The sequence below is a fragment of the Pteropus alecto genome, unplaced genomic scaffold, assembly GCF_000325575.1.
Source record: "Pteropus alecto unplaced genomic scaffold, ASM32557v1 scaffold157, whole genome shotgun sequence".
NCBI classification, from domain to species: domain Eukaryota; kingdom Metazoa; phylum Chordata; class Mammalia; order Chiroptera; family Pteropodidae; genus Pteropus; species Pteropus alecto.
Genome location: NW_006440626.1, coordinates 1,318,099 through 1,325,886, shown reverse-complemented (window position 1 = coordinate 1,325,886; position 7,788 = coordinate 1,318,099). Strand labels below are relative to the sequence as shown.

Genomic DNA, 7,788 nt, shown 5'->3' with positions numbered 1-7,788 from the left:
CCCGCCCCTGCCACCACCCCCGACTCGGGCCTCTTTGCCCGGCATCACCGGACTGTGCTCGGTGGAGATCTCAGGGCTCCCCGACACCGGCTTTCCTACCCATTCACCCAACATTTCCCCAGCAAGGGCTGCTCCACCCTCCAGAAGCGGAGACGGAGGGTTTTAAGCTGCACCTGCTCATGGCCCCTTTGTGCAGCCTGGCTCCCCGGCCGAGTGTCTCCTCACCGAGAGGCCACCTTCCCCAGGAAGCCTTCCAGACACGCTGCCCCTCCTCTGGCCTGAGGACCCCGCAAGCCCAGCCCCCACCACCCAGAGCCATGCTGTCCCTCTCTGTGTGTGTCCTGCCCAGGCCAGGTTGGAGTCTCCCCTCGAGCCCTGGGCTTGCCGTGCTCCAAACTGTGCTCGCCAGACTGTGGCTGTGAAGGACCTGGTCTATTAATCTCTCAAACGCCACCTCCATCTGCCCCCTGCGGTGGGCATCTGTTCAGGTGAGTGTGTGTGCTGGCGGGTGGTGGAAAGGCAGAGCTAGTGTCCAGCCTCGCTGCCCCACATGCAACAGTGGGGGACTCTCCTGCCAGGCAGGGTCCCTGTGTGTCCCGCTAGACCCCTATGTGGAGCTGGGGAGCACGGGCCTGGAGCCGGGGGGCCTGGTTCTGGTGCCTCCTTGGCCCGGTCTTGCTGTGTGTCCTGGGCCTAGAGGGGATGAGGTGAAGGCCCTCCTGGCCTGGATCCAGACGCTGGATCTTCCCGGCTTGGGGCGGGGGTGGGGGGAAGGGGGGAGGAAAGGCCTCCGTATGTCCCGAGCACAGGCATGGAGCAGGCACTGGCAAATGCTTAGACCTTAGTATCTGCTTGAGGAACGAGTAACCCAACAATACTGCCCACTTCCAGCCACCGCCCCCGTGAGGCCTGCAATAGTCCGGGGGCTTACTCAGGCTAAGGTGTAAATGACCGACGGCCTTATTCCACGAGGAAGCTAGAGTCACCTGGATGTGGATTCAGCTGGATGTGGAATCCCTCCAAGGGAACAGAGGTCACAGCCCGTCCGGCCTGCTGAGGCAGGAGTCTTGCGGATGTGTACAAGGGACTGGCTCCGGTCCCCAGCACACCTGCTTTCCCCGGAACCCTCCACGCAGCCTCCCCTGGACCCCCACACAGTTGCTCTAAGCATCAGGCTTTTCCTCAGTGGTTCCCATGGCAGCAGCCATGGGGGCTAAGGGAAGGGAGCGGCCATGGGGAGGCAGGGGCAGCTGTTTGCAGATATTGCCCTGCAGACAGGGAGTCCTTGATGCCGCCTGGGGTTGGAGGCTGGACCACAGCTAGGCCTGAGAACTCCAGGACGGAGAAATGATAACCGCGGACGAAAGCAGCAGCTGAGTGCATTGCTGCAAACGCTTCACGCATCTCGGCCCATTTCACACGCACACCGGAAGCCAGGACTGTTGCTATCATCCTCATCCCCAATTTACAGATGGGAAACTGAGGTTTACAGGAATTAAAAGCTTGTCTAAAAGCACGCAGCCATTAAATGGCAGAGCCGGGACTTGAACCCAGGATTCGAACCCAGTTTTCAGCTCCAGAGCACACATTCCTAACCACTGTCCTATCCTGCCTTGGACAGGTGCCACCCAGGTTCTCCGGGCAGATAAGCCGCCGCCAGGTCTGTGCTGCGCCTCTGCCTGGAACTCGCTCTCCACCTGCTGCACCCGGCTGGCCCTGCCCCCATGTCCTAGTGCAGCCGTCACCTCCTCCAGGAAGCCTGCCTTGATGTCCTGGGTTGGGTCCAACCCCTCCCCAGGGCTCCCAAAAACATACTGCACGGTCTTCGCTGTTCTGTGGGACTGTCTGCACCTCGAGATCAGAGCTCCTCGAGGCTGGGGTTGGGGTCCGCCTTGTCCTCCTGTGCCCAGCACTTGGCACGGGGCCGCTCCTGATGTTACTCAAGCTAACGCACATTGAGTGCTTACGGCGAGCTGGTGACCATGGTGGCCTTGATAGTAATAACTTTGTCACTAGACTGTATGTACCTTCTCTGTGCATGTTCACTAATAGTTAATAGTCCTACTAGCAATTACAATGCACCAGGACCCTGTGTTTCTGAAACTTTGCAACAACACCGTGAGTTAGGAGACAGTCTCCCCAACGCACAGACGAGGAATGAGGCCCAGAGAGACCAAGTCACTGGCCAAAGGCCCCCCAGCTGGAAAATGGCCGCCCTGGGATTCGGACCCAGGTCCAGTTGATCTCGGGGTGTGCCGAATCTTGGAGAAATCTCAAGGTCAAGCTCGGACAGACGTGCAGGGAGGGTTCCTGTGTCTGCGTGGCGGGCACGCTCGTCCCGACTCGCCCTTCACCAGGACCTGAGCCCAGGCCTCAGGCGCCCCGCCCAGCATCCTGCATCTCAGCAGGTCATCGTCCTCATGTCCTAGCTTTCTGCTTGGTCTGCAGGCGTCGGCAGCCGGCTCGCTGTAACTGGTGCCGGGGATGGGGACCCGTGGCGGGAGCTCGCTGCCCTCCCTCCCACCTGCCACCTTCACTCACCCCCACTTCCCTGCAAAGAAGACTGTCCTGGCGGTGGCGGCCAGCTGGAAAGCCCCGGCCACAGACACCACCCCAGGCTTCTCTCCCGCCTCCGTGACCTGCCCTCTCCACGGTCAGCTGGCTGTGAGTATCCTGGTTTCTGAAATTCAATTTAAAAAATGTGATCTGGAAATTCCTTCCTTCCGGATGCAGAGGTCTTTTTTGAGCGTTTGCATGTGTTTTATAAATGGCAGAAGATAAAATAGAGACTGTTTTACGGGGCAAGATGCAAAGCCACAGGTTTCCAGTATCTCTTGGGATATTTACTGATTCAGATTCTTTTGATGTTTCTCATGCAATAAACAAAACCTTCTCCAATGGTGGAATCTCGCTGAACACCTTCTGGGGACAGGAGCAGGCAGGTCGGCAGGAGGGGCAGCTGCGGCCACATCGAAGCCCCGTCACCGCCCGTAGGCGGGCCCCGTGAGGACGGAGTCGGTGAGCTCCTGAGGCCGGTGGCCCAGAAAGGAAATGGGCTCAGCTGACCTCCCTTGAAACATCCCATCGCCGAGCCGCTCGCGAGGTGACCTGTGAATCAGCGTGACAAGTTCACATGGTGATGAAATCCTGGGCCCGAGAAGTCAGGGCTGCGTGAAGGCAAGTGGCAGCTCTGCAGAATGCTCCCTCGGTGACCCGGGAAACCACACTCTACTTTCGCCATCTGCAAGATGGGGACGACCGTGCCCCCTGGGTGTGATGGGGAGGCTAACCGAGACAGCTCGATGGCCCAGGTGTGCTGGCTCCCGCGGTTAAGGCACAGATGGAGTGTTTAGTGATCTAGGCCCAGAGAGGAAAAGTGACCCACCCAAGGTCACACAGCAGGGCTCCAGTCTCATGGAGGAGCATGGGCTTTGGGCCCATGAAGCAGAGTCCACTATACCCACGGCCTGCCCCGGGGATCCGTCCTGTGCCTCTTCCCGCCCTCCCGGTGACGGGGTCGGCCAAGTGATGTCGTGGCTGTTTCCGAGCGGGGGTCACCCTTTGGTTCCACCACCACTCTTTGCTGTGGGCATGGACATCCCACAGCACACAGGGACCGCTTGATCAGCCTGGGTCACAGAACGCATCACGCACAGACGCACAGGCGGCCTGAGAGGGACGCGGAGTGCGAGTCAAAACCGAGCCTTTGCGTCGCGAGCCCTGTGTCGGCACGAGCGAGCCTGGACGACCCATGCGCCTGTCTCAGCCCGGCTCTCCCGCCTGCGCTGTGTGGCTGCAGCAAGTTTTCACCTCTCCGAGCCTCGGGCTGGCACGATGGGGCCGGCAGGACCCTCTTCAGAGACGCCGCCGCCTCCGTGTGGATGGAGAGGTCACCCTACATGCCCACAGTCCTCATCTGTGTCCCTCGCCCGGCGTGGCGGATTCGAGAACGCGCTCGGTCTTTACAAGGCGGCCAGTGTTTGGGCAGGTCCTGTGGCCACCGGGCATTGATGGGGATGAGCAGTTGGCAAGAACATCCAGAAGTTTCTGATGCCACTCTGGGCTGGACGCAGAGCCTGAAGTGTACGGGGTGGTGACGTAAGGCCCGTGGGACCCGCCCTGTGTGGAGGAAGCCCAGGGCACCAGGTCCTCGGGCCCGGCCGACGGCCACTCGCTGGCCATCCGTGTGGCTGAGAGTCTCCTGTGCACTGCGAACGGACAGCTCTCGGGGGAAACGGTTTTCTGTACGGACAGTGACTGCTTTTCCGCTCCCCGCTCCGAGGCTTCTCCGTGGTCCCGGACGCCCCCTCCCACGCACCCACTGCGGAAGCACCAACACCACGACCCGTACAAGACTCCGCCCCATGCCACCTCTGCCAGGGGACGTTCCCTGTCCCCACGGAGGGCTGACTGCTGACCCCGCCTGCCCCACGCCCAGGGCGGGAGCTCCAGCCGCATATGCAGGGCCGTGGTCTGGCGGGCACTGCCAGCTTCCCGCCCAGAACCCAGCATGGGAGGGTGTGCGGGGCACTGCTGAACACCCAGGGCCGGAAGTGGCATCTGGCCATGGCAGTGGGCTTGGTGGGGCTGCCTCTCGCTCTGCCCGCCTTTCCACCAGGCAGCCAGAACCAAAACCAACCACCTTGCCCCTCCAGAAAAACGCAGATAAATACGTCTTCAGAAGTGCTTCCCTGGCGGGTGGGCGAGGTGGGCAGGTGCCAGGCAGGTGGGCGAGGTAGGCAGGTGCCAGGCAGTCCTTGCTACTGATGGACCCCACGCGTCTTTAGCAGGGCTGGGGCTGCCCTGCTCCATCTTAGGTAGGCTGCCCGCGGACACTAACTTGACTGAGATGTTGGAGCATCCGGCCTCTTGGCTGAGACCTGGCGCTTTCTCCAGCATCGGACACGTCCTGGCTTTCCAGATGCACCGGGGTGGGTGGGAGTGGCAGGGCCCAGCAGCCAGAACAAGGGCCCCGGCGTCCCACAGGTCTCTCTACTGAAGCTGGAACAGGTGAGTGCACCAGTCTGGGCCCAGGCCGGCCCACCCTCCTCCCTGTCGGAATAGCTGTGAAGATTAATGACACAACACAGGTGCCTCACCCAGGAGATGACCAGCCTGGGGCCCCAAAGGGCAGCACAGTCCCAGAGGTAGATGACCTGGCTCCCCTTGTATGCCCAGGGCCACGCGGGACCTCCTAGCCTTGCAGGCCTGCGCGTGCTCCCCGCTCCCTGACCCATCCTACGCAGTTCTGGGCTGTCAGCCCAGTCTCCCTCTCTCTGCCATGGCCTCTTCCTGGACGCAAGGCCCCGGTCCCGCTCAAGCTCAGGCCTTCTCCCCAGGGTCCCTGCACTCAGGTAGCTGGACAGGGGCTTCCAGGGCCGACCTGAGCTCTGGACTGATCGGCCCCTGGGTGACCCCAGACCCCCTACTCAGAGGGCTCCAGTCACCGTATTTCTGGGTCTGGTGTTCTGGGTCCTTGTCCTGTGCACCATCCATGAGCACAAACTCAGCCAAAAGTCCTCAGGGCCCCTCGCTGCCCCCAGGAGGAATTCCAAGGTGGCAGCGGGGTGTCCCTGCCCAGCCCCCGCTGCCTCTCCCCACGGTTCCCCCAGCATGTCACACGCGGGCTGCAGGGGCCTCCGCCTGGTGATGCTCGTTCCTCGGGACCATGCGGCTCCCACCTTCTTAAAACTTTCGGATGCACAGAATCAAGCACACGCCTCCCTCCTGGGACACACGGAGTCCTGTGACAGGACGGCCTGGCTGAGGAGCGGGTCTCACCTCGCAGCCCGTGAGGGAGGGGAGGGCTCGGTGAGGACAGGCAGAGGCTGTCCTCCAAGGGCCGTCCTGCACCCACACTTGACAGTGTCAGGAGATGGTTGGTTGTCACAACCGTGGCGCTGGGGACAGGGTGCTACCAGCGTCTAGGGGGTGAGGCCAGGGATGCTCCGACAGCCCCCGCAGGGGAGGCTCTGGCCCAGGTGTCAGCAGAGCGTCAGTGGGAAGTCCCCGCTCTCAGCCTCTCCCGCTCAGATCTGCCTCCTCCAGACCTGGGCTGGCTCTTGGCTCCAGCACTGACCGCTGCCTTGACCAGGGAAGTTACTCAGCCTCTCCAGGCCTCATCTTCCTTGTATGGCAGGTGGGCTAAGGACGGGCCGCCGGGTGACTTCAGAGTTGGGGACAGTTGAGCACAGGGCCTGCCCCACGCTATGCACTCCATAACGCCTTCTGAACTTCAAGAGCGGGAACCAAACTAAACTGATCTTCAGTATTTCTGTTCCTCCGAGAGGAAAGGCCTTGATTTTTCGTTCCGGTTCTTCATGAGCAGCAGCCCGGACCCACTGTGCTGACAGGATGGTGCTCCGTGTGAAGCCCCTTGCAAAGGTGCTGATTATAGAAATCCATGGGCTTCAAAACGAGGATCCCAGACACCAGTCGCCAGAGAAGTCTGGTGTCTGGCCCAGCCCTGTCTTCTGTCTGGCTTTCTGCCGTTAACTATGACACATCGGGGTCCTCACCCCAGACCCAGCACCGCCCTCCAGCCTCAGAGAATCAGTCATTGGTCTTATAAAAGGCTCGGGTCAGATTCCAGGCCTTGGGACGGACAGGCCTTGCTGAGTGTGACTTCACGCACAGAATTATTCTAAGGCCTGAGCAGAGGTGAATATAGCCATCCCTGCATTTGAGGAAGGGATGAAGGGGAGATGGGATGAGAATTCGATCTCCTGTCTGATCCTGAGTTGCCACGGCATGGCGGCAAAGAACTCAAGGCCCAGCATCAGACAGAGAGATCAGGGCTCAGGCCCTCACCTTCTCCTGGTGGTGCCGCTAGTCCCTGTAACAGTCACTCGACAAACGTTCCTTCCATGTGGATTTTTCCTTACCACAAAAAATATATATATTCGCCCCAAGAATCAGCCTCAGGCTTATTGGGGAAATATTTAAAGCATCCTCATCGAAGTTAGGAAGAAAATAAGAATCCCTGACAACTTTAAAGGCTGTTTTAGAGGTGCTCGACAACACGATTGGACAAGAAAAAGAAGCAAGGCACAAAAATTGGAGAAGAGACAGTTACCATTGTCTGCACGTGGCATAATTAAACCTATGAGAATCAACTGAAAAAGTGTTACAAAGATGAGAAATTTCAGTAAAGTGGCAGAAGACCCTATTTATAATAGCGGCATAAAAAGAAATGAGTAGGAATAAATGTAAAAGATCTATGCAATATCTATATGAAGAAAACTCCAAAATTCTATGAAAGAAAATTTGAACAAATGGAAAGACATATCGTATTCCTGGATAGGAAGATTCAGCGACATGAAAAGTCAATTCTCCTCGAATTAATTTATGAATTCAACACAATCTCAGTAGAAAATACTAACTGGATTTTTTTTTTTTTTTTTTGGCAAGGGCTACGCAAGCTAATTCTGGAGTTCTGTGGCAAAAAAGCCAGGGAACTAGATGGAGAAGACTTTCAAACATATTCAAAGCTACAGCCGTAGTGGTGAACATAATCAGATGCTAACACAGAGACAGACAGACTAATGAATTTAATACTTAATACTCAGTACTTAACACTTTAATAGTTAAATTTAGTATATAATAGGATATAATAAGTTTGCATTTCACATCAGGGAAAAGATGGACAATTCAATGGATGGTATTGGGAAAAGTAGCTACCCGTTTGGGAAAATACATAAATTTTGATTCCTACCTCAAAATTTACATCAAAATAAATTTCTGACCGATCGAAGATTCGAAGGCAAAAAATTAAAACAGAAAAGGAGT

The 7,788-nt window shown here is 57.8% G+C and overlaps 1 protein-coding gene across 1 annotated transcript in view; it reads right to left on the bottom strand.

Annotated features, from left to right (window-relative positions):
• SHISAL1 (shisa like 1) overlaps positions 1–7,788 on the bottom strand; it is a 34,602-nt gene that overhangs the window by 23,425 nt on the left and 3,389 nt on the right. The gene's annotated exons all lie outside the window — the stretch shown is intronic.